Genomic DNA, 22,933 nt, shown 5'->3' on the forward strand with positions numbered 1-22,933 from the left:
ACGGCTAGAGCTGGGCTGGGCGTAGGGAGAGAGAGCTCTTGGCTGTTTAAATGGACTCGATGGCTATTGTGTGGCTGCCATCTGTCCTAATCACGCAGCGTGACTTGGTTTTGTTGTTATCTTTACCCGAGTCTTACGAGCTCTCTAAACCACTGGCCAGTCTGCATTCATTGCTGGATAAAGGATCCGCTGCTTTTCTTCACAGAAAATCATGTCCCTCTGTAATGCTAGTAAATCTGCCTTTCCCCCCCCATGTTTTTGGCATGAGTGACTTACTGCACGAGAAATGGGGTTGATAGCAGGGACCTTACTGCAGCATTTGCCGTCCTGCTCTTTAACGGGGTGCTGTGCTCTGAACAGAAAGCAGGAGCTATATAAGCAATAGCTGTAGCTTTAGGCAAAAAAGCTGAAATACATGTTATGATTCAATACAATAGCAGGGAAATCAAGGTTTTGAGAAGACAAGGGCTGGACGTGGAAGATGCTCCAGGGAACATGTTGCAAATTTTGCAAGCAGGAGTTGAGAGGATCGAAGGAGCTCGAAGGGGGCTAACAGCACTAAAAGCACAAGGGTAAGTGTGCAGCATAGTGCCGAGACTGGTCTTTGTGCCTGTTGGCGTCAAAGTCAGTCTGCTCACCTGCTGTCAAGAGATGGTAGTGATTCATAAGCCTGGCAGCGGTGAGCAGGCTGAGGTTCTTCGTGTCTCCGGGCCGGGTCCAGCGCTGGTTACGTGCAGCAGCTGCCCAAGGTCTGCAGCAGCACATGCATGCGGGAGCAGGCGGGCTGCAGCCGATGTTTCTGTGATGTGTTTTAGCCAGATGTTCTTAGCAGCGGTAATGGAGGCTCCTTTACAGGGCTGCAGACACTGAAGCAGCCAAGTGAAGTTCTTCCCGTTGACAAGCTGCCCAAGCCACGACCACTTCAGGGGGTGCAGGGAAGCAGGGGTGTTCTGGGAGGCTTCTGCGGGTGGTTGTGGTCCCCAGAGAGGTCAGCCAGCACGAGTTCGGAGCCCCCCAGAAGGAAAAGATTATCTTCTGTTTTGGATTCTTGTTAAGCCCAGCTTTTAGTGTGGCTTTGGTGTTGTCAGACAAAAGAACAAGCACCTTTATCCCCCCTGCATTGTCGGCATTCAGGACGGGAGGCGAAAGGACTGCGTGACTGCTGCAGGCTCACTTAAGCAAAAGTATGAAGCAACTAGGAAGCAGATAGGCTGTTGTAAAAGCAAATGTGAGGAATTGTAGCTGGCTAGGCACACTGAATAAAACAGTTTGAGAGTTGTGAAGCTGGTGTGGGGACACTCAGACACAACACGACTGCACGTATGAAAATGTATTCTTAGTTACGAAGCGCTCTTCCCTGGTTGTGATTTTTAAGTTCAAAGCAGCAAAATGTATCAGTACGTTTAGATGGCAAAAAATGGATTGAAGAAAACATATTCAGGTATAAAAGATGCTGGATGCCTGTGGAAATGGGCACTTGGGGTTTTGCTGTGCCTGCGCTGCATTGCCCTGGCTGCAGTTTGTCCAGCAGCAGTTGTGTGTTTGCTGACTCGTCTGGGTTGTCCTGCCTTTCTGGTTGTTCCCTCTTGTAGGGTTTCAGGTCTGGTTTTGTCTTTTTAGGCTTCAATCATGTATCTGGTGATTCTTTGCAAGCCCTGGTTTTCATCCTGCTTCCTTGGTATCAGCTGCAGTGTCTGTGAGGGGAGAAAGAGGAGGATGGGGATGAAGGAGCAATTCATGAAGTTTAAGCAGCTCACATGATGGGGCAACTCTGCAGTGCTTCATGGAAAGAGTGTTCTGGATGTTCTTGCAGAAAATTGCTTGCATGAAGGCAATTCTCTCCCAGATCTATTATTGATTGCTCTGCAACTTGGGACAAGTCATTTAATTCCCGACCTCGCAGCTGACTGCATTACTTGGTTTTCTTGCCTAAAAAATGTGAAAAAATGAAAAACCTTCCCATATCTGGATGCTGTGAGGTAGATACTGAAGACACATGTATTTATATGGTTATCTAAAGCCTGTGCGTGCCCTATATCGGATTGAAGCTAGGGTGACCAGGTCAGTCCCTTGCTGAGATGGGACCTGGATCTCACAGAAGAGTCGCAGCCCTCCTGGGGGACAGGCAGGTTGCAGGCAGGGCTGTGCAAATGTGCTGTCGGTGGGCAAACACAAAGAGCTGGGAGATGGTGCTTTGTGGAGCCAGCAAAGCACTGCGGCTTGTAGTGTGGCACCTGCTGCTTGTGGCAATGCAGGGGCAAAGCTAAAGGAGAGGGTTTGGGGGATTTTAGGTGTGTGTGTGCATGTACCTAAAAATCCCGAAGCCTCGACATTCCTGTCCAGAAGCATGACCCCAGTGTGACTATGCTGGGATGTTTGCTGTAATGCTGTGAGTGGCTTTCCCTAAGTGGTTATGGACAAATGTGCATTTTCTTTTCTTTATTACGGTCTTAAACTCTGAAGTTAGCTTCATTCAGGACCGTGCCTCTCCTTTTCTTCTCAGTCTGTTTCTTAGGTGCTTAGAGGTCCTGATGTCGCGTGGTGCCTTGTTTGGTAATAGCACTCTGCAAAGAGTGCTCTCAGAGAGATGTGCAGGGAGAGCTCTCACTGCTGAGGAGAGGTGCAGGGGCTGGGGCTGACGTACTCAGGGACAAACGCTCGGCCCCTACAATAGCCTCTGTGCACGAGTCTCTTCTAATGGCAGCCGTCCTTGTGCCTGGCATCGCCTTGTGAGGGATTTCTCGCCTCCTCAAGCCCCCTTTCACTGCTAAGGGAAGGTAAGGCACCCCACCTGCATGCCAGGGAGCAAGGTGCAGGGCACGGCAGCTTGCACACCGTGCAGAGCCACTTACACCAGGTGGAGCTACGACGGTGTGACCTGCCTGGCTCAGGTTAGCGTTTCACCTCTGCTGCAGTTGGTCTGGTTCTGAAAAAAAAAAGTTGTAAACATGCGTTTTTTAGCAGGTGACCTGTGAGATAAAGATGGGGAAACTTAATTGAAATTGTCACTGCGGAGCCTCTTGCCAGAGGCTATCGTTATGCTGAAAAGTGACATTAATGAAGTTGGCAGAATGGGACAAATTATTGTTAAATATTAACGACTGAGATTCACCTTCTACTTATTCACTCATGTTGAGCTGCTAGAGCTTTGGCTTGCTTTGGTTCCCACATTGCCCTTTCTTCTACGATGCTTATGGCTGCTAGCAATACACTTCTAATGCAGCCCTTAAACCTGAAAAGCCCTAAGCCATGTCCCAGTTTTGCTGATGGCATCTGTTTCTTGGTTGATCTTTAGTAAATTGGTATAATGACATCCCATACGTTGCCGGTCAAGGTGTAGTTGTGGTGTGAATGTGGAGGTGTTCGGATATACGCTGTGTTTATACCAGTGGAGATGTTCTAATTCCCATCTACATGGCTTTAATTTATATGTAATGTTCAGTATTTGTGGTGACCGTAACAGGCAGTCATTGTGATGGACTTAGCTGAACATTTAAAGGTGAGGACAGTGTGGGACAAATATCGAAAAGGCTGTCGGAGTTCGATTTCTTCAGGGTGGTTTAATAACAGCACGCGCGGCTGTGTGGGCACAACCTTAAAAATTAAACTCACGTTGAAATGCTTTCATTTCCATATTCAAACAGATTTGTGTGGTTTTATTGACTGGTTGCAAACAGCACATTAAAGCATATGCCATCAAAATTAGGGCAGTGTTTCCTACAGCATAGTTCCTTACTGCATGTTATTTACTCTTTCTGTCTACGGAAATCGCAGTGGCAGAAGTCCCTACATATGTTCTCCATAAACCCACCGAGGATGTGTGTTTCATACAGAATGGGGCTCATTAACAATGTGAACACGGAGCAGACTTGGGAGATGGCTTTTAGCTTCCTTGTACGCATTTCAGGATTTCAGATCACGTAAGAAATGGTTGGTCCCTATCTGGGCACCTTTGCAGCTGGTGGAGCGTGGTGGAAGTTGGATGCAAGAAAAATTATTTTCTGTTGGTTGTTTTTGTTAATAATCAGCAGTAAAACAACTTTCAGTGGGTGAGGTTTTTTGGCTCAGTTATAATCAATAAACTCTTTCCTTTGGGATTGGCTTGGATGGTTAAAAAGATAATGAACACGTTGTGCTCTGCATGGCTGTCCTGGGGCTGGGACTGGATTCCCTTCTCAGTCCAGATGATAAAAGAGTTTCTGCAAGACCTTTTCTGTGGGCAGCAAGATTAGGGTGGATTATTTTAACCATTACCTAGTCTAACCGCTACCTTATTTTTCTTAAGAAGTAATTCACAACACACTGTTTATCGAGAAGACCAAGCCCTCTCTTCCAGCCTCTTGAACACCCATTGGTCTCTCGGCATGGGAAGAGCCACGTGCAGTAGTGTCCGTTCATCGACTGTTAATCAAGAGCTGAAGATGGCTGGAGCAAATCTATCACAAGTACACACACATACAAAGAATCACTTTGAATTTAGTAGTAATATTTTCTTGCTTTAAGCAGTTACCTTTACACCAGGTGTTTGCTCAGTCTTTACGTCAGCATCTCTTTAGTTCGGTTTCCCTGGAGTGCTGTTTGCGCCGATGGACGAAATCCTCTCCCCCCGTTGTCACTTGTGGCACTGTGGATGAAGTATGCCCTCGCTTACCTACATACAAATTAAAAATACCCTGGCTCATTCACAGAGCGAGCCCCTGTGATGCAGGGATACAGCAAAATTAAGGTTGTATCCAGTAATTCCTGCTGCGTAAGGGCTGGTCTCACCTTGCCGTGTAGTTGTCAAGCAGAGCTGTGTGGCAGGAGGATGCCACCCAGTTAAGGCATCAATTATTTATCTTCAGCCTTGTGGCACCGAGCCCATGTACGGAGTTACAAGAGATTCATCTTCTGTTTCCCAGACAAGTGGGGTCCGTATTTACTTCTGGGTGGAGCCTGGTGTTGGCTCACTGTCTCTTGGGCCATGGGACGGAAGGCTGTAGTTTCCCTCAGGTAATTTAGGGCTGATGCCTTTGCCTCTGCCCTGACGGAGGCAGAGCAGGGGCACAAAGCCCACGGCAGTCGGTAAGGAGAGCAAAACACGGCTTCCGCAAAGCGTGCTCGGCCAAGAGGCAATTCGTTCTGAAAACTGTTTTAATTGGTTTGGAGTAATTTGGGGTGAGCTACTTCACATGGCATATGTTTTCTGGGAACCTGGCCAGCTCAGCAACAAGAGGCCACCAGAACATTGGCACCAACCATGTGGACGCAGGGGCCTTGAAGGAATGGGGAGCTTCATAAAGGCAGATCCCATCCGAATAACCTCATGGGGGCTCAGGACAGATGCCCCCTGGCTCCCAGGAGTGCTGGGGGTTCTGCTGTCATGACCGGAGGTTGTACTAGCATCAGGCTTTGAGGTCTGCCTGAACTAGCTGCTCGGCCATACGGTCTGGAGCTGTTCCACTTAGGTCAGTGGCACAACTTATCGGGTCAGGCCAGCTGGGAATACCCCTCTTTTGGCTGCCCAGCAGCAATAGGTGAACTTGAACTCCTTCCTTGCCTCCGTTTTGGCTGGTGCCTCCCCCAGGTTGGGGGCACATTTTTCTGACCGCTCAGCCTCGTGCACCTGAAGAGCAGAGCTTCCCCACAAGAGGAAGGAGGGGCCAGACAGCTCCCTGCCACTCCATTGCTCAGGTCCTGTTTTGGTGCATTTCCCCAACTCACACAAAACCCAGAGAAATCTGCTTCTTAATGCCAGAGAGTAAGCAGCAGTGGGATTTCTTCATTTGCATGCAAAACACCGTGTCTCCTAATCATCTCCAACAGCCGTGAAAGCTCCTTCCAGAGAGATGCCACAAAAGGTCACACATTTTCCTTTGAATGATGAGCAGTGCTTTTAAAGGAGCTTAAGATAAACTTCAGCCTATGCCCATATGATGTGTTTACTGTAGGCAGAGGCTGCAGCCCTTGGCTGAGCAGGGGTGGGGATGCTGTCCTCAGAGCTCAGACGGAAAGTCAGAAGCTGCCCGCACTGCCCTGCTGTGCTGTAGAGCCTGGCTGTGATTTCAGGGAAGGCATTTTATCTTCCTTGGCATCAATTCACAGTCTTTTAAAAATAAAAAAGGGCACAATGCAGTGCATTTTTTATTTTTTTTAGAACTATTTTCCTTGAAATTGAATCCACAGATAACCCTAAGAAATGAGAGGCAGGGAAGAGGAGATAGCACAACAGCTGGGGAATAGGAGGCAGGTAATGGAAGACCAGAGGCAGATAACGTTGCTGTGGTATTACTTCCTAGGAACATAGCCTATGCTGATGCTGAATTACAATTTTTTTATTACAGAGAGCCTCTGCGTCATAAATACAAGTACATGGCAATAACCACGTTTTCTTTTTCTGTTTTCTGTCTGTGTATTGGGTTATAAACTCTTCAAGGACCAGCGCCTCTTCTCAGTGCCTACAGTGACAGGTCCCACTCAGCCAAAACCCTCGTGTGTTATGGATGCGCTCAGCACCGACACCTATTGCACAGCACCACGGCCACTGGCAGCTCCTCCCAGCCGAGGAGGATTTTGATGCATCGCTCACTTGGCTTGTGCTCTGCTAGCTCAGAGGTTTGTTCCCAGCAGAGCTCGCTGCCTGACGGATGCTCAGCCAGGAGCAGCCCCCAAACTTTGGGCCAAGGGCTACAAGTGTTGCCCCGTCCTCTTGTATGTGATGTGATGGGCAGAAAATGAGGAGAAAATCAGGCTTTTACCCATGGCATCATGCTGTATCCCTAAGCAGAGTGGTTCATCCCCTTCTTTTAAGGAGATCCAGTATCTCTCTACCTTTGTGGAAATAGGTTTTGAGCTATAAGGATTGGTTTTTTTAAATTATATCCTCAAAATAGAAAGTATAAATTTTGTTAGCAAAACATCTGTGTCGGCGCAGAAATGGAGGTTCTCCATGCTGTGTTGTTTTGGGTTTTTTTGCTGCTATACGCAAATGTTTTTAAACCAAAAACGTGCTTTGTATTGCTTCATAACATCGTGTGTGAATCCATTTCCAAATGTGTGAATTGAAAGTGGATCAGGAATTAGAAAAAAAAAAAGTATCTGGTGAGTGGGCAGAACTGCTGCTCTCTGGATAACCGCCTTTCCTTTAGGACTTTCCATACTACACGACTCACTTGGCATCAGGTTTAAATTGTGCTGAAGTACCTGAAATACCCTGCTACAGGAGGCTGCAGCCCTTGGGGTCAAATGGATTGGTAATACTTGGGTTTTCAGTTATTTTCCTTAGTCTCATTGAAGGTATTTATAGAACAGAACGGTGTTTTAAGGAAGCTATTATGCATTTCTGAGTAATGAGTTTCTATTTTGAATTTTCCCCAAGACTTTGGTGGGGGTTCAAAAAAAAAAAAAAAGAGGTAGGTTTGCTAGATAAAATATGAAAAAACTTGGTTTTGAAATTGCTCAAACAAGTATTTGGTGGTAATGGCTTTGCTGTGACCCACGAAGTCCATAATCTTAAGGTCGAAGCACTATTTTTGGCTCGTTCTGTCTTGATAAGAGTGTTGAAATCAGCGTTGCCTTTTGTTGGAAAAAGCGTGGCGCTGCGAGCCACCGGTGCAGCCCAGTACTTACGTAGTCCCGGGCAAGTGAAGTGCAGCTTTCATCCCCAGATCATTTCCTGCAATTTGGTCAGCTTAGGAAAAAGCACTGTTATTTGAATGCATTTCAATACAATCAGAAGCATGTGGCGCTGAGAGAATAATAACTTTCTTTACAGGGATTTGGTTTCGAGAGGTTCGAAATCTGTATTTACCCTGTTTTTCTTCTTGGCTCGCCACTCACAAAGTGTTTTCTGAAGCACCACATGGGTCTTTTTGAGGGAGGAAATGGGGCAACTAATGGTTTCTGCTGTGTCGTGCCATGGTTTCTCATCTCCTCACCACTGCCTCATAATTCCCTGAATAAAGGGAATTATCAGAGACGGGGTGATAGAAAATAGAGCGGAGGAACAGGGGTCTCATCCCGGCTGAGCAGACGGCTGTCAAAGAGGAGGTGGTGCTGGTTGCTGGAGGAAAGGAAGCCACAGGAAGTTTTCCCAAGACTGCGGAACCTCAACACGGCTTCTGGATCGTAACAGAGGTAGTTACTCGTTAGCTTCGTTTTTTAATGAAGTGAGAAAGCTGTGCACCAATTCCTTGTGAAACCACAAGATAGTGGTCTCCTGCTTCTGGCAGCTTCTGGTCATTTTAAACACTGTGAAAGATGTAGTTTTCTCAGTAAAGTCAACAAAATTGTCTGAAATGAGTGCTCAGAAGAAAAACATTCGTGTTTTTACTAAATCCCTTAACTTTAATACGGATACACAAGTGTGTATCCTTTATGGGAAGACTGGCCTCAGCTTGACCTCAGCTAGCCATCTGGATCCCTATTTCCTACTAACATATAGCCCGCTGAATTTGGCTTTTATGACTTATAGCTTAAGCTGTTAAATGCAGAACATTTGGTTTCACAGGAACCAGAGAATTTTCAAATAAACAACTGGCTGGGATATATACATGACATGAGAGAGTCCTCAGCTAAAAGCCTTGTGTTCCTGCAAGGCTCACGGGCTCGGGGTGCGGGGTTTGCACCCAAGCTGGGCTCCAGCTGCTGCAGGAGCCGATAGGTCCCCGCAGCATGCTCTGAAGATGCTGCAAGGTCAGCCCGCTTACCAGCACGTGGTAAGTGTTTCTCTAGAATTGAGAGAATCGTCAAATTTTAAAAAAACAACACGTTTTTGTCATGGTCAAGTGGGTAGCAGCAAGCTTGTCGTTAGCTTTATTTATGGGCACGTTGTTCCGTTCTGCCCCTGCTGCCCACGTCCTGAACAGAAAGCCCTGGAAACGAAGCAGGATCTCTGACAAGCCCCGGCAGACAGGCGGAGTGGATTAATGACAGGATGCACTCCCGAGTGCCCACAAACCTTAAACACAGCTGGGAAGCACAATCGCTGCTCCCAGCTGCGAGGCTGGCCCTTTGTGCCGCATGTCGCGGAGATGGCAGCGTCGCTGCCGGGGCCTTGGGTCCTTGGCAGGAGGCTCGGGGGGGTGGGTGAGCAGGACAGGGGGTGTTGGTGGGCACCGAGATTTCCTGCTGTCTTAACTCTCTGGGGACAATGTGATTGTGGCACTTAAAACCTCCTTTAAGCATCACTGAATCCTCCACAAACTGGCATTTCTTTCCACATGCCTGGTGCTGGGCAAATAACGTTTCTCTTTGCTACTCTTCAGAGTTTAGCAAGGAGGAGGGCAGTCACAGGCAGGCAGGGGAGTGAGGGAGGACAGGAGGAGGCAGCGAACAGGGTACGGATGTGCTGGTGCCCCCACCTGTGTCAGCACAGCAGTTCCAGGCCAAACATGTGGCTGCTGTGAGCTCTGTTTCACGGTGGGAGCATCTCTTCCTGGTGGTCCTGGTATCACTTTCTCTCCGGTGAGGAGCATTATTCATTTATTGAAGTTAGCAGCAGGTCGCTAGTTTTTCTGCAGAGCAGGACCCAGCTGCGTGTGCAGAAGAGTTTTGGTGCAGGTGCGGTTGTTTCAGTGGTGCAGAGCCAGCGCAGGCCCTGGGCTGGGAGAGACAGCCTGCTTTTATCAGCACTCACGCTGGTCAAGCAGAAAATAAGGTGATGCTGCATCTCACATCTGGGGATTGATGGCATCTGAGTGAGATGGAGCTGAATTTTATCCAAGATTGTTATCTCTGGTTCCTCTGAGTGCTGCCCTGGCAGGAGAGGGAAGCTCGCACCCACCAAGCTTCAAGTCCAGTCTGGTGAAGTCTCTTTGTGGCCCCTCAGAGGCTTCCTTGACATTTCTGAAGCTGAAGGAGGGAGCTGCACGCTGGGCTGTCCCACTTACCATCTCCTGAGCTGCTGTGACATGGCCTTGTTGGGCTGCTGGCAGCTCATGGAGGCAGTGCCTGTGGGATGGGAGCCCGCGGGCGTCTCTGGGGGCAGTGACAGTAGGGGACGTGCCTGAAGCCCCAGCAAACAAGTAAAAGCTTCTAGTTGTCGACTACCGAAAGACTTTGCTTTCCTCAGTTCCCCTTCACCCTGTGACAGGTGACTTGTGCGTTCCAGCTTGCTGATGGAGATAAGCAGTTTAGGGGTGGTTTAAAAGGTGAAAGGCTTAAAGCCTCCGGGCTCCGCGGCTGTGGAAGCGCGTGTGCTGCTGGGATGCACGGAAAGGGGGACAGGCAGATACGAGCATTAGCAAGGCGACATGGCTCCTTCCAAAAGTGCCAGGAAAAACAATCTTCCTTCATATATCATGGGATGCAATCAGTGACTAGCTAAGGTGCTTCGAAATGGGGAGAAGGGAGAAGCAGAAATCCAAGTTCTCACAGTGGGGTTGTCTGACTTTGTCATCACAATCCTCTTCTGCAGCTAAATTGGCACCCTTACGTTGTGTAATACCCCACTGATGGGAAAAGCAAACCCAACCCAAGCCAAAAAAAAATGACATTTTTGTGTCTTACTTGACATTTCCATCACACCTCTGAAGTACTGTTGACTTCTAAGATGTACTGTGAAATTTTTCTGCCTGCCTACTAGAACACAGGGAAATCTGCAGGATGGATAAAAGCAGCATGTTAGGAGAGGATCCTCAGGCAGGAGGATGGAGCCAAGCTGGTGCAGTACCTCTTGCTGTCTGCCCCCTCTCTTACATCCTCCTTTATTTCCCAGTTGCGGAAAGACCCCTTCCTGCCTGCTTAAGAGCCACAGTAATGGGGAAGACTCCTGAGCTGTGCAAGGCAGTGGCTGCAGCTGCCTTGCCCGCCCCAGCTGCGGTTCCCCGGTAGGACAGGACTCCACGACGTGCTCTCCGTGCTGCTGGGTGGAAGCACGGCCCTGGAGCATCGCTGGAGGCAGCAGGGGCCTGCCCTGGGGTTGGGCTGGGCTGTGGAGCTCCTGCCTGCTCTGGGCAGCGCAGCTTCCAGCTTCGCTAAGGGCTTTAGGGAAGCTGGAAGTGGCTCTGCCCAGCCACCGGTCTTTTCTCAGGGCGATGCTTCGTCCTGACGCTGTGTCCCGGCTCCTCAGCCCTCCTCTTCCCACGCCTCCCCCCAAATTAGCGCAATAGCTGAGGGAGAGAGAGACTCCTGTGCAGTTGGTTTGCAACAGCTTGGCTGTCACAGCTTTTGTAAGTGCATGAAAGGCAGGGGCTGAGTTTCTGTGCCGTTGGTGTCTGTCACCCATGACTGAGACAGAAAGCCCTCTCCAGTCTTGACACATCCTGGCTTGCTTCACTGCAAGCACTCTGCTTAGGAACAGCCTCATTTCAACACATGTTTTTGGTTTTGCAGTCGTGAGCTTACTGCAGGCTGTGGGCTTGGTTTTGGAAAGTGCTGTTAGTCTAAGGACAGATTAAATGCAGTGCTTAATAAGGTGCATGCGGTACCATATGCTCTTCTAAAGTCTGAACTAAAATGGCTCTAGCAAACAGTCCTTGTCCAGCAAGGATGCTAGTGAGCTTTTCCTCTCCAGCCTATGAAGGATCTTGTGTCTATGGTACAGTTTAACGTCTGTCTGAAATAGCTGAGGTTTCTTGAAGCTCATGGCAGAAGATATGGGACGTTGCTATGCCAGCACCTCTCAGCAGTGAGTTTTATGATGCCCTTCTCCTGGAGGCATCCAGCTAGAGCCATGGCTGCAGGCGCATCTGGGAGCGACACATCGCAGGCGGGGGGAGCTCAGAGCGACCGCAGCTCTTCCCGCTTTGCTGACGAGCTGAGAAAAAAATAGGCCAGTGACTTGTTTTACAAGTCTCTTAAGCTATCGTAAGAATTTATAGAGTTCATTATACGATAAATTATAGATATAAAATAGCAGGTGGCACATCTTTCAAGCAGTATGCATGAAAATTCATCTCGGCAAGATCAGGAAAACAGCCCCCAGACCTGCCTTCACTGAGCAGCCACAAAGGAAGTGAGTTGGTGAGTTGTAGTTAAGAGAAAAGCAGTGTTACCGACAGGCCTATGCCAGCGAACGGCAAAATGCCTCTGTGGTAATTGCCATCAGAACAATTTCTTTCCTGCTAGTTATGAAATCAGCTGTGCTGTTAGAGACACCATTTGTAAAACCCAGACACTGTACGTTTTCATTAAACGTAGCGGCTGTCTCCATCTCCCAGGCTCCTGAAACACAAACCCCCTTGGGGTCCTAGCTGGGGTGCTGCATGCAAGCTGTGAAAATATTGATGTGCTCGTTTTATCCTTTGCCTTCCTCGTCCTTTGCTGGTTCCTTTCTTTATTCCTCACTGGCAGCCACTGGCGTAGCCAAGTTACTTCTGTGCCAAGAGGATGAGGAAACTCTTTCCTCCCAAGCCAACTGTGCTGACACCGCTAACCTTGATTTCCATAAATGATTGAACAGTGTTCTGTCGGCAGCTTAGTTCGGGCTCTGCCTACTCAAGATGCTTGGATGCTGAGAGAGCTTTCAGTCTTCCCCATTTCTGCCTCCTGGTCAGGTTTGGTTCTGGCCACGTCCTCCTTCATGGCTGTGAGCTAGCAGTAGCAGTCCCAGGATGCTTATTCCCCATGAAAAGACTTTTCCCAAGTTATAGGGGCTTTTTACTTTTATTTTAACCTGCTGAAAATTGTGATTGTGTATTAGTTAGTGGGAAGGGGATTTCTCTGGTCAGCAGACAAGCAGCGCTGCTTAAGCGGTGGGAATTAAGACGTGTTAAGAGTATTCCAGTCATTTGTAACTCAGAGGCAATTTAATAGCGTTTAGAATAAACAAATTTGTGGCGGCACGATCAGCAGTGCTTGTTTTTGCAGCCAGGTAGAAAGGGAACACTTCCTACTAGGACAGCTAAGCCAGTTTTCAGAGGTCGGGATCTTTGGCAATGGAGAGGAGAATTCAGACCGAGCTCTATGGCAAGCCTGCGGCGAAGGTTTCGGTGTGGATTTTCCTCCAGGATTTTCCTCTATCTGGACAACACCAGGTTCTCAATGTGCAGGTTCAGGTCCCCTCTCTGCTTTTAAGGCTCTGCTGCTGAAGGGAAGGGATGGAAAGGAGGAGGAGAGTGCTCTGGAAGGAGAAAGCTACTCGGAAAGCTTTGGTGCTAATGGATCGGATCCATTTGCAGCCTTCCTGTTTGCAGACTGCCATGTGTAATGCGTTGTTGGGCAAAACACTAAATGCTTCCAAGTAATTGGTGGCAATTTCAGCTTTATCATTACTTTCATGCCGCTCTGGGGGAATGCGTAGCAGAAGACAAGCTCCCAGACCCACGAGTTAATAGTCTTCTAAGTGCCATTGTGCAGGCAGCGGGGTGAAGCTAATGGCTACCAGAGGCAGAGGCGGGCCCTAGGGTAGAGGGGCTGATCCCAGGTCGACAGCGCTATCAGGGGGAGGTGGAACAGCCTGGGAAAAGTATGCCCGTAGTCCTTGTAATTCTAATCACAGCAACTGCCTGAGGGGTCGTGCAGGCCTTCGGAAAACACCCCAAAACTGAAAGGAAGAGAAACAGCTGCTGTAGAAGACAGGTGCTTTTTTCTATGGAATACAATGTATGAATCTATTAAAGGAGTTGGTTTTGAACGATTAGGAGGAGGAGAAGAAGGAGAAGGAAGAAGAGCTTTCCTTACCCACCGTGCTGCCTGGGCAAGTGAAAACGTTTGGGGTGAAAAGCAGCTTGTCTGTTCTGTGCCCTGTCCCCTGGGAAAGGGGACGCTCAGAGCAGCGAGGCGCCATCCCCTGCGGCCCCGGCGCCGCAGCACCGACGGGCGGTGTCTGCCTTCATCAGAGCACAAAACAGCTGTGAAGACTGCCAGTTTCATTGAACTCCTCTCTAGGACAGGTTCTTTGGGGATTTCTGCCTGAAGCAAGAGGGACGGGGAAAAAAAAAAAGAAAAAAAATGTTTTCTAATGCATTCTGCACTGTGATGGCTAGAAGATGCTTATAGGAAGACCCCATCCAAGCTTGTGCTGCCAGATTCTGACCAGACACTTAAACGTTACCTTCTTGCTTTCTAGATAAATACCCCAAATCTGGAGCTGTTGGCTCCTCTGTAGGTGGGGGTCTCGTGTTTTCTGAGAAATCTCTGAATGTCCTCTTTTCTTCCCGGTCAGGAAGATGTAGGAATGCCACTTACAGCCTGTCCCCAGCAAATTCCTGGGACAGCAAAACTGCTTCCCCCTTCTGGCATGCTGTATTTTGATTGTCTGGTATTTTTGGTATTCAGCTGCCGGCTACGATCGCATTTATTATGGTAGACCTTTAGCAGAGAGATGATTGGGGTTTCAGTGCAAGCCACCAGAGCGTATGTTCAATGATAACAGACAATGTAAAAGTACAGAGCTCAATCTTTCTGTTTTAAATTCCCTAAAATGCCACCTAGGCAGCTGGGATGCGTGTTGCAGGTGCGTCCACCCTTCTGTTCGTGTTGAATGCTGCTCTCTCCTGTGTTTAGCCCTCCCAGGAGAGGCGTTTCCACCTCCTCGGTCTCTGCCTGCGTGGCGCGATTCTGCACCGGTGACACATCGGAGGGCTGCTGGGACGCTGAGTGCTGAACGCTCAGCTGCCGAGAGCATCCATCTTTCTGCTGAGCCAGAGCAAGTTTAATTAGCTTATTTACCATTCCTCTTCATCCAGCGACTGGGCAGAATTGATGCTGGCTGGGGCTGCGTTCCCACACAGCTCAGCTCATGTAACTGATGACTGCGTGTGAGCGAACGGTGTGCGCCGCTGGCAGCCGCTGCAGGACAGCGGAGCAGTCGCTCCCCATTTGTTTGCTGTCAGAAGTGCCTGCAGCCCTCCCCTTTGAGGCAGCAAAACCTTTCAGTTCTTGCTGAGCATTGCCTGGGCAAACCAGTGAAAAGCCGTGGTAAGCACGGCCCCACGCTGGCGTGGGAGATGTACTCTGCGTGAAAAGAATGACTCGAATTAAAATCAGCCAAGTTAAAAGCAAATGGGAGGCAGCCTTAAGCACAGGTGATCATACCAGCTGTCCCCATCAGGCACCTTTGAGGATACTCAAAGGGGACACGTGGTGAAGAGGCACCTTGCTCCCTGACTGGCATCTGTCCACTGGCATCTCCAGCTGCTCTGAAATGGCACACTGGGGACTCGCTGGGGGGCTGGTTCAGGGGATTTCATCATCAGGAGGTGCAAAGTGGAGGGAAGGCAGTGCTGGGGGGCATGCAGAGGACAACGCGGAGCCAAGCACTTGAACTTGTCCCCAGATGGCTGCGAAGCTGTGGGAGTGTGCAGCACAAGAGCTTTAGGCGTGAGCTGCAGCACTTACGGGCCAAGGCAGATAAAAGGCAGTGGAGAGCACTGCTCTTGGGCTGGCAAGGAACAGACTCCAGGGTCTTCTTCCGTTCAGTGAGCTTCTCCAGCTCTTCTTCCATTACTTTGTGGGCATCTTTGCAAGCACCTTCCTAGTTCTTGTTTGCAGCCCTCCGGCGGCAGGGCTGTGTGTGGAGCAGCCCGGCCAGACCTCAAGTGGAGGGGCTTTGGCCAGGAGTGTGTCGTGCTCCATTTGCTGTCCCTGCTACGGGGATTTTTGGGGCCATCTCCAGCTGGCTGTCCTTAGGGCAGGCCTAGGGATTAAGGAGCCCCTTGGTGGTCCCAGAGCAGGCTAGACACAAGAGGGAATCTGGGTTGTTGTGTCTCAAGTGAGCCTTGGGAAAGAAAGCTGGGAGAAAGTCTTGGATGTAGGTGTCCGTGTATGTACTATCCTATAGTCCTTGCAGTATTGAGTTAATGCTAAACTAACTGAATAGCGACTAAATAGCATGTCTCTCTCTCTATTTCTTCATAGGAACAGAGAGTTTTCCTTGTTTAACAACCAGACGCGGCATCCTGTCATCCGCTTGAACAGGTATGACCTTTTTCCTTGTTAGCATATTTTCGCACGGAAGCTGCTTCACCAGGCCAGGGAGGCTTGAGAAAAGAGCAAGAAGAAAACTTCTGTAACTCCTGGAACACTTTATTTTTCTGGGGTTAGTTCCCACTTTTGTAATCCTCCTCGTTTTTTATTTTAAAAGCCTTTTATGTCTGATGGGAGCCACCAGGCCCCTTGTCAATGCAGCTGTCTCCCTGCTTCTGGTTTAGCAAGAACCACCTTACAGCTCGGGGTGGAAAGAGTTAAGATGGTGTTGGTGCTAAAGGAGGGCATCTGAGAGAGGTGACGGTGTTGCTGCTACGGGAATGGATTTCATTTAAAAGACTTCCTACAAAGCATAAGGGAGAAATGCGGTAGGGCAGAGCGAATAGGGTGCCAAAGTGACCGGGTTTCTGCTGCCTTAACTACTCTTGAGCAGGTAGGGTGAAATATTGCTGTTCTTCTGGTTGTGCTCACCCTGGCCTTGCAGTACGAGCAAAACAAGGCTTTCAAGAAGATGAAGGGGATGCCGGTAGTAAAGTGACAGATGTAAGGCATACTGGGAGGGTGGGCAGCTTCCCAGGGTCTCCTGTCAGCTCAGCAAGCTGGAGATGGTTCAGGCTCTGCGTCCTTGGAGGAGTGTGGAAACAAACATTTTCTTCAGCTGGTGAAGCTACCTCCTCTGTGTTCCTTCTGTGAGATTGTACTTCGAGGGGAAGGGAGTAACAATTAATAATGAGTGATATTCATGAGCCAGTGGGCAGGCCATTCAGGGCTTTGTTTTACTGAAATTCTGCAAGCTGCCATTTTTTGATGTTGGAAAAGCATGGCAGCAATTTTGTTTATACAGAATAGACTAAGGAGTCATAGAGTATTTTTAAAGTTCTCATGTTTTTTCTGCTCTTTTCTGACCAAAACAAGTTTCCCCGATTCCCACCGAGTAGTCTGTGCCATGCTTCTGAGGCTGCCAAGATATTTAATGATGAAAAAGGGGAAACATCAAACAACTTTAAAGGAAAGCAAGCTGATAGTACAGAATGCAAAAACGTTGATAGCATGAGATCTGGCATCTGTGTATACGTGCACACACGCACTTGTATATCTAAGTGTATGTATTGGGTCTGAGGCTGCTTTTGGACTGTTTCAGCTCTTACAAACCCATAAATGTACTCATTTCCTGAAACAACCCCTTAGTTTACATCTGCGTGCTGTCTCTCCTGGCCCTGTGGGGTTGAAGGAAAAGGAAATCAGGGATCAGATTTGTCCCTCTGGGATTTGAGGGTGCATACAGAGCGCACACAAGTGCCTGGCACTCTCTCTCTTTCTAACCTATTTATTCTCTCTTGCAAGCTGTATCAACCCAGACCCGAAAGTCAGATGAGAGCCGTGTGCCAGCCTCTCCTGTCCCCGAGGGACGTGCTGCTGGCGAGGGGGCACAGGGCTGCCCGCCCCTGGCTGCACTAGTACTTGCAGGACACATTTTAACCCTAAACCCACAGGAGGTCTGTCTGTCTGGTGGCAGCATGAGTGCCTGGCGTTCAGGGCAGCCCAGCAGCTGGGTTAGGAGCGCTGGCCTCCCCATTGGGCCCGGCTGCCTGCCAGCCCCTGCCAGGGCAGCACAAGGCCGCTTGCAGCGATCCTGCGCACTTTAGGAATTTTCCCATGGCCCTGCGATACCTGTGCAGCCATATGCAAGTGTCCAATGAAGGATTAAGTGGGCTCTGAAGACTTAAAGTAATGGGCACTTCTACTGTGTTCACCATTTCTCCGTTGATACTGTTCCACTGGTGATGAAATACATCCTCAGACTAGAGAAAATGCCAGAGCTAGCATTTTCCATGCAAAGTCACTACATCAGCAGTTAGGGGGGAGAAATTTGATGGTGACATCTCGTGAGCATTAGCTGTCCTTTGTCACGCAGTGACTAACAGGGAAAGCAGTGTGGGGTAGTAGTGGAAATAGTGCGCTGCAGGTGCGTGATGGGTTCTGAGCATCCTCCAGGGCTGGGCTGTCAGGTGGGGAGGACGCGTAACAGAAAGGTGATAAGCAGGCAGAGCACGAGATACGACTTGGTGATGTTATTGGCTCTGTCTTCCCTTTTCTCCATGCCACTGGCTTGCGTGTCTCCTGTTCGGCTGCAGGGAAGTGTCCCTGCCTGGGTGCTGTGGCACAGGGCTGAAGGAGGCTCTTGGCGTGCCCGCATCCAAGCCACCTTCATCAGCTGCCCTCTTAAAAATAGTCTCCTCTGACCCGTAGGCTGGTCTGCAACCCCACTGCTAGCTGGAAACCTCTCCCTAGCCTCCAGCTAAAATTTATCGACAGCCGCAGTGTTCTTGTACCAAACTAGCCTGTGGTTTTAGCTGCCTTGTGTTTACCCTTGTCATCAACCTACCTGCTGCTTCCTCTGAAGGCAGTGCTCTCATTGATTTTATGATCAACCTGCCTCTTACTCCTTTCTTCTGATCATCTTAATAGCCATTTTCTGCACTCCCGTTTGCAAACACCTGTTTTGAACAGAAGCCATAAAAGCAGAACACCCTGTTACTTGTACTTATCCCGTCATCAGCATTTGCTACATCTTGAAAGGCCTCAGGTGTGGTTGTTAAGTGATGGAAAGGAAGGAGAATGTCCCCTGTCACTAGTAAATCACACTGATGGTGGTGGTGGTAATAAGCCTACCTGTTGGGCTGAGTCACTGGTAGATGCTTAACACTTGTTTACAGCCAAGCAACGAGAGTCTTGAGGTAGGAATTGGCAGGCAGAGAGTACATGGCTTGCTGCAGCTTTTTGGTGGGTATTTTGGACACGGGAGGTGGGTCGGAGAGACCCAGAGGGGAGAGGAAGAGGGAAATGTCCTTACTTTCCCGTCTGTGATGAAGAGCAGTGACAGGTTCATTTGCAGGAAGAGGTTGGTGAGGAAGCAAAGCTAGACCGTTCTGTGTGCTGAGTGCTCGGTGCTTTTCTCAGGTTCAGCAGCCGACCCCAGCGCTCAGCCTTTCCGCTCCTGTGCCATAATAGTGCACTGCCTGCACAGTGGAACCAAAATAAGCAAGGTGAGCTGGCGAGCTGGTTTTTGCTCATGTGAAAACTTTCAGCAGATGAGAAGCGTATTTTCTTTTGCATCTCTGACAGTAAAATCAACAGAGTGCTTCCTGCAGCTCGAGAACCAGTCCAGTGTGCTAACGTTGAACTTTCCCAGCTGCAAGGTTTGTCTCCTGAATCACATCTGGAGAGAAAACTCCACAGGGAGTAGGAGCTCAGCTCTCCTAAAGTCAGTTGAAGCTTTGCCATGGACTTTCTTTTAGAAATACATCATTTTCTAAGGATTATAGCTTCACATCGGTGTGAAGGAGGAGTTGCAGAAACAATGAGTTGCAAAACCAAACCTGTCGAGGTGCACCTGGGGCAGTGAGCTGGTGAAGAAAGCTTTGTGTTGCTTGCCTCCTCGTGTAGTCTGACCTACCAGGTGTCCCTTGTTTGTCTCCCACAGCAGACGCCGCTGCTGCCTAAAGCCAGCTTTATCCCCAGCTTGTAGTGCCAAGTTCTCTTGAACTCTCCTGCAAAGCATCTGGTTCTGGCTGGTGTCAGGACACGGGGATCTGCTCTCGCACATCAACACTGGGGGCTGGAATCACTGCTGCCTGCAAGGCAATCATGGAAAAAATGATCCCATCCCGACTTGCTATCTTTAAATGGCTTTGTAGTGCAAGTCCCCGGCTGCTTAAGCGCTACCAACCCCTTCGGGTTCAGTGCTAGAAAGCCCGATGCTCAGAGTTCAGCCCGAGTTAGGTGTATTTAAGCAGTCATGTTAGTAAACATGCTTTTGGAACAGCCAGGGGGAGGAACAGGAGTGCTGTGTGCAGGTGTAGCAGGTGAGGAGCCTGCGAGAGAGAGGCACAGCTTCGTTTGTATTGAGCAGCGAGGCTTATGTGAAGAGCAGATGTTTGTTCCTAATGTTCTTTCCAGCACAGTTGATGAAAGAAAACTCTTCATAATCGTGACCAAAGATATTCTAGTTGTCATCCTTAAGATGAGTCATTTTTTTCCCCTCGTTTCTAATCCCTCTGAGGCTTTGGTCCCTCCTGAAGCAGGAAGTTATCATTCAGCCCGGGCTCTGGCTAGGACATGGTGGGCAGCTGGAGGAGTTGTGCCGGGAGAGGGACAGGATGCACTGCACGAGTCATGTCCTGCTGAGGGCTTCACGTGTAAAGGGGAATCCTGGCGTCACAGAGACAGCTTGTTCTCTTCTTCATTTTCCTAATCATCCTCCAATTCTTTATCAGAAGGCTTCAGGACATTTTTGTAATAAAATTGTAAGTTTGCCTGTTCTTCGGCCTTTTACCATGTTTGCATGGAATATCCAGGGCAGGTTTCAAGGCACTCTGCTCATCAGCCCTGTATCAACAGTTAATTTATAATGTTACCCCTACCTACATGCATAAGGCTTCTCTGCAGCATACCCTTAATAAAATCTCCCTGGTACCCTTATTTTAGTTACAACTTCTTTGTGCAAAAAAATATTTTGCTTATACAATTACCCTTGCGTAATTTTGCCGTGAGGAAATGTAACAGAAGAATTAGGGTTCTGCTTTATGGGTGGAATGAAAACAAAATTAGACACAACAGGATCGAGTCTAGGGTTAATGGCGGGATGCCTGGGGGCTAGCTACTGTGTGCAACAGCTTTTGCTGTGACTCTTGTTAACGCTCTGATTCATTGCTGTAGCTACCATAATATTAGCGACTAGGTGTCCAAGTCTGGATTAGATCACTGCTGTGTTAGAAGCTGCGTGCTCAAACAGCGCGGTTGTTCCAGACCCCAAAGAGCTTACAGTCAGATCTACAAAGAGACGTGGAGGTGTGAGCAGCAGGCTGGTAAGACTGTGTTTGCCAGTGTAATTACTGGCTTAGAGACCCCATAGCTCATGCTGGGAAATCAATTCTCACGTGATGCAGTTCACCTGAGACATATCAGCACGAAAGCACATTCATTATGCATCTAACATGGGACCTAATTCTCTTTTACTTGTTTTGTTTTTGACTTAAAATTGAGTGTATTATGAGTTACAAAATACATGCTGCTGGCTTCATCTTTAGTCTGTCTGTGCTGTTTAGCATGTTTTCCACTGGGAATATTTTTTCTAATACAGCAACAGAACAGTTACTAATGCAACGCTTGTAGCAAATGGCAGAAATGGACAAAACAGTTCAGCTCCATTGAAAACTGGTCCAAATGTTGGCCTTAAAATGGAATCAGATGCTACTCTTTTGCTCCCCTCCCCCCCGCCCCGTTCTGAATGTTTAGATAACGGGCTTCAGCTAGCAACAAAAGTACCAAATTAAGGCAAGAAAAGCTATTTTTTTCTGGCCTGAAGAAAGTGAGGAAGATGTGGTAAAGCCTCCTTTCTGAAACTGAGCTGTTCCTATGCCTTTTAGGGCAAATCTGCTTTGAAATGCCTGGAGTTGGGTCTCCATATTGGTTTGAGTTCAGCTCATTGCTGGAAATGGCCAATTAAACAGTTTTGTAAATTGAAGTGATTGGCATTATTTGGCAGTGTGAGTTGGAGCCTGGTGCCAGCTCTCATGGTTTGACCTTTTCCATTGCGCTGCCTGCAGTCTGTGCCCTGCTCTCCAGCCCTGCTGCTGCCTCCCTGGGGTACCACCGGTTTCCTCATCCCCTTGACTCCCGGTGGAAGATTCACACCTTCTCCTGTGATTCTTCAGACCCACAACACCTGGTTCTTCCCTTCATCCCTGGCTCTATTCCCCTATGTTTTTTCTGATTGTTCACCAAAATATCTCCATGTGCTATCTCCATTTACTCCCTGGACCATCGGGGTCCCCTGAATTAATTTCAGTTCCATGCAGCATTTCCTCAGCAGCTCTCCAAGACCTCTCTGCAGTGCCTTCCCTCTGCAGCTTAACCAGCACCTGGTTCATCCCCTACCTGTCTCTGCTCAGACAGGGAATTGGGCCAGAAGCAGCATATGATGTGGCTGCGTGTGAGCTCCACATCTGCTGAGTAGACCAGCAGGAAGCTGCCAAGCAGAAGGAATAGGGGTTGAGCTCTTCTCCTTCTGTCCCCAGAGGCATTAATGCCTTCCGTCTCCTCTACCCATCTGGAGGTTTCCTGAGGTGGTAGGTAGGAGCTTAGTGTCTTCTGTCAAACATGATCGAAATTGGCCAGTGTGATTCACAATTCTGCATGTGGATAGACACAGCAGACAGCAGAGAAAGGCAACAGGAGCACAGACATCATGAGAGAATTAGGGAGCAAGTATTTTTGGATTGCTTGCACATTCACACATCTTCAGCTGAGCTAACCAGCACAATCAAGCAGGGGGCTGATGATGCTGCTTTAATGGCAGGGAGAAATTTTAAGGACCTGTTATGTAGTCGTGGAGAGAGGCTGCTATCAAGGACTTGGTGCATACCTTGTGGTTTATGTTTGCTTAAGTGGGTTCTGGCACTACGACGTGTCACATTTTTAATTGCTACCCAAGGCAGTTCTTTGTAAAAGCATTTTTAGAAAAGAGCAGCCATCAGAAGGAGAAATGCAGAAAGCTTTATATAGCTCCCTGGAGGAAAGAGGGGGAAAGTGTTAGGGAGAGTCTGTGAAGGAATTAAGTCATTTAGAGACAATCCACTTGGCCAGGCCAGCAGCCCTACAGAGCTGAAATAAGGTTTTGCATTTTCATTTTTTTGTTGTTTTTGTTTTTTTTTTTTTTTTATGCTAACATCAATAACAGGGGCTCCTTAATGTGGTGTGCAGGCTGCAACCTTCATCAGAGACTTCACACACATGTTTTTAAACTGTGGTTATTCTTGCCAGTCCTGGCTGATTTTCAAGGGTTTTAAGGGCTCAGGATCCCTTTCAGCAGCGCCAGGGGCCTGAGCAGACTTTTTGGGCTCCCAGGGGCTGGAGCTGTTGGACAGCCAAAGCTCAGGGCAGCCAAGGAGGCTGGTGGCATCCCGGCCCCCTCTGCTGCCCCAGCGTGCCCAGGCAGCAGCTCAAGCTCAGATCTCCAAGGCAAGTGCTACAATCCTCTCCTTTTGGGTTATTGCTGAAAAAGTTTCTCATGCTGCCTCCA

The 22,933-nt window shown here is 48.7% G+C and overlaps 1 protein-coding gene across 32 annotated transcripts in view; it reads left to right on the top strand.

Moving 5' to 3' along the window:
- MAP2 (microtubule associated protein 2) overlaps positions 1-22,933 on the top strand; it is a 197,092-nt gene that overhangs the window by 91,943 nt on the left and 82,216 nt on the right. For 30 of the 32 annotated variants that reach the window (XM_040561014.1, XM_040561021.1, XM_040561023.1 and 27 more), the window contains one exon: positions 15,781-15,840. The exons of the other annotated variants lie outside the window; for them this stretch is intronic. The gene's annotated coding sequence lies outside the window, so the exon portion shown is untranslated. The remainder of the gene's footprint in view (positions 1-15,780; positions 15,841-22,933) is intronic. 32 annotated transcript variants of the gene reach the window in all.

The sequence above is a fragment of the Cygnus olor genome, chromosome 6, assembly GCF_009769625.2.
Source record: "Cygnus olor isolate bCygOlo1 chromosome 6, bCygOlo1.pri.v2, whole genome shotgun sequence".
NCBI lineage: Eukaryota > Metazoa > Chordata > Aves > Anseriformes > Anatidae > Cygnus > Cygnus olor.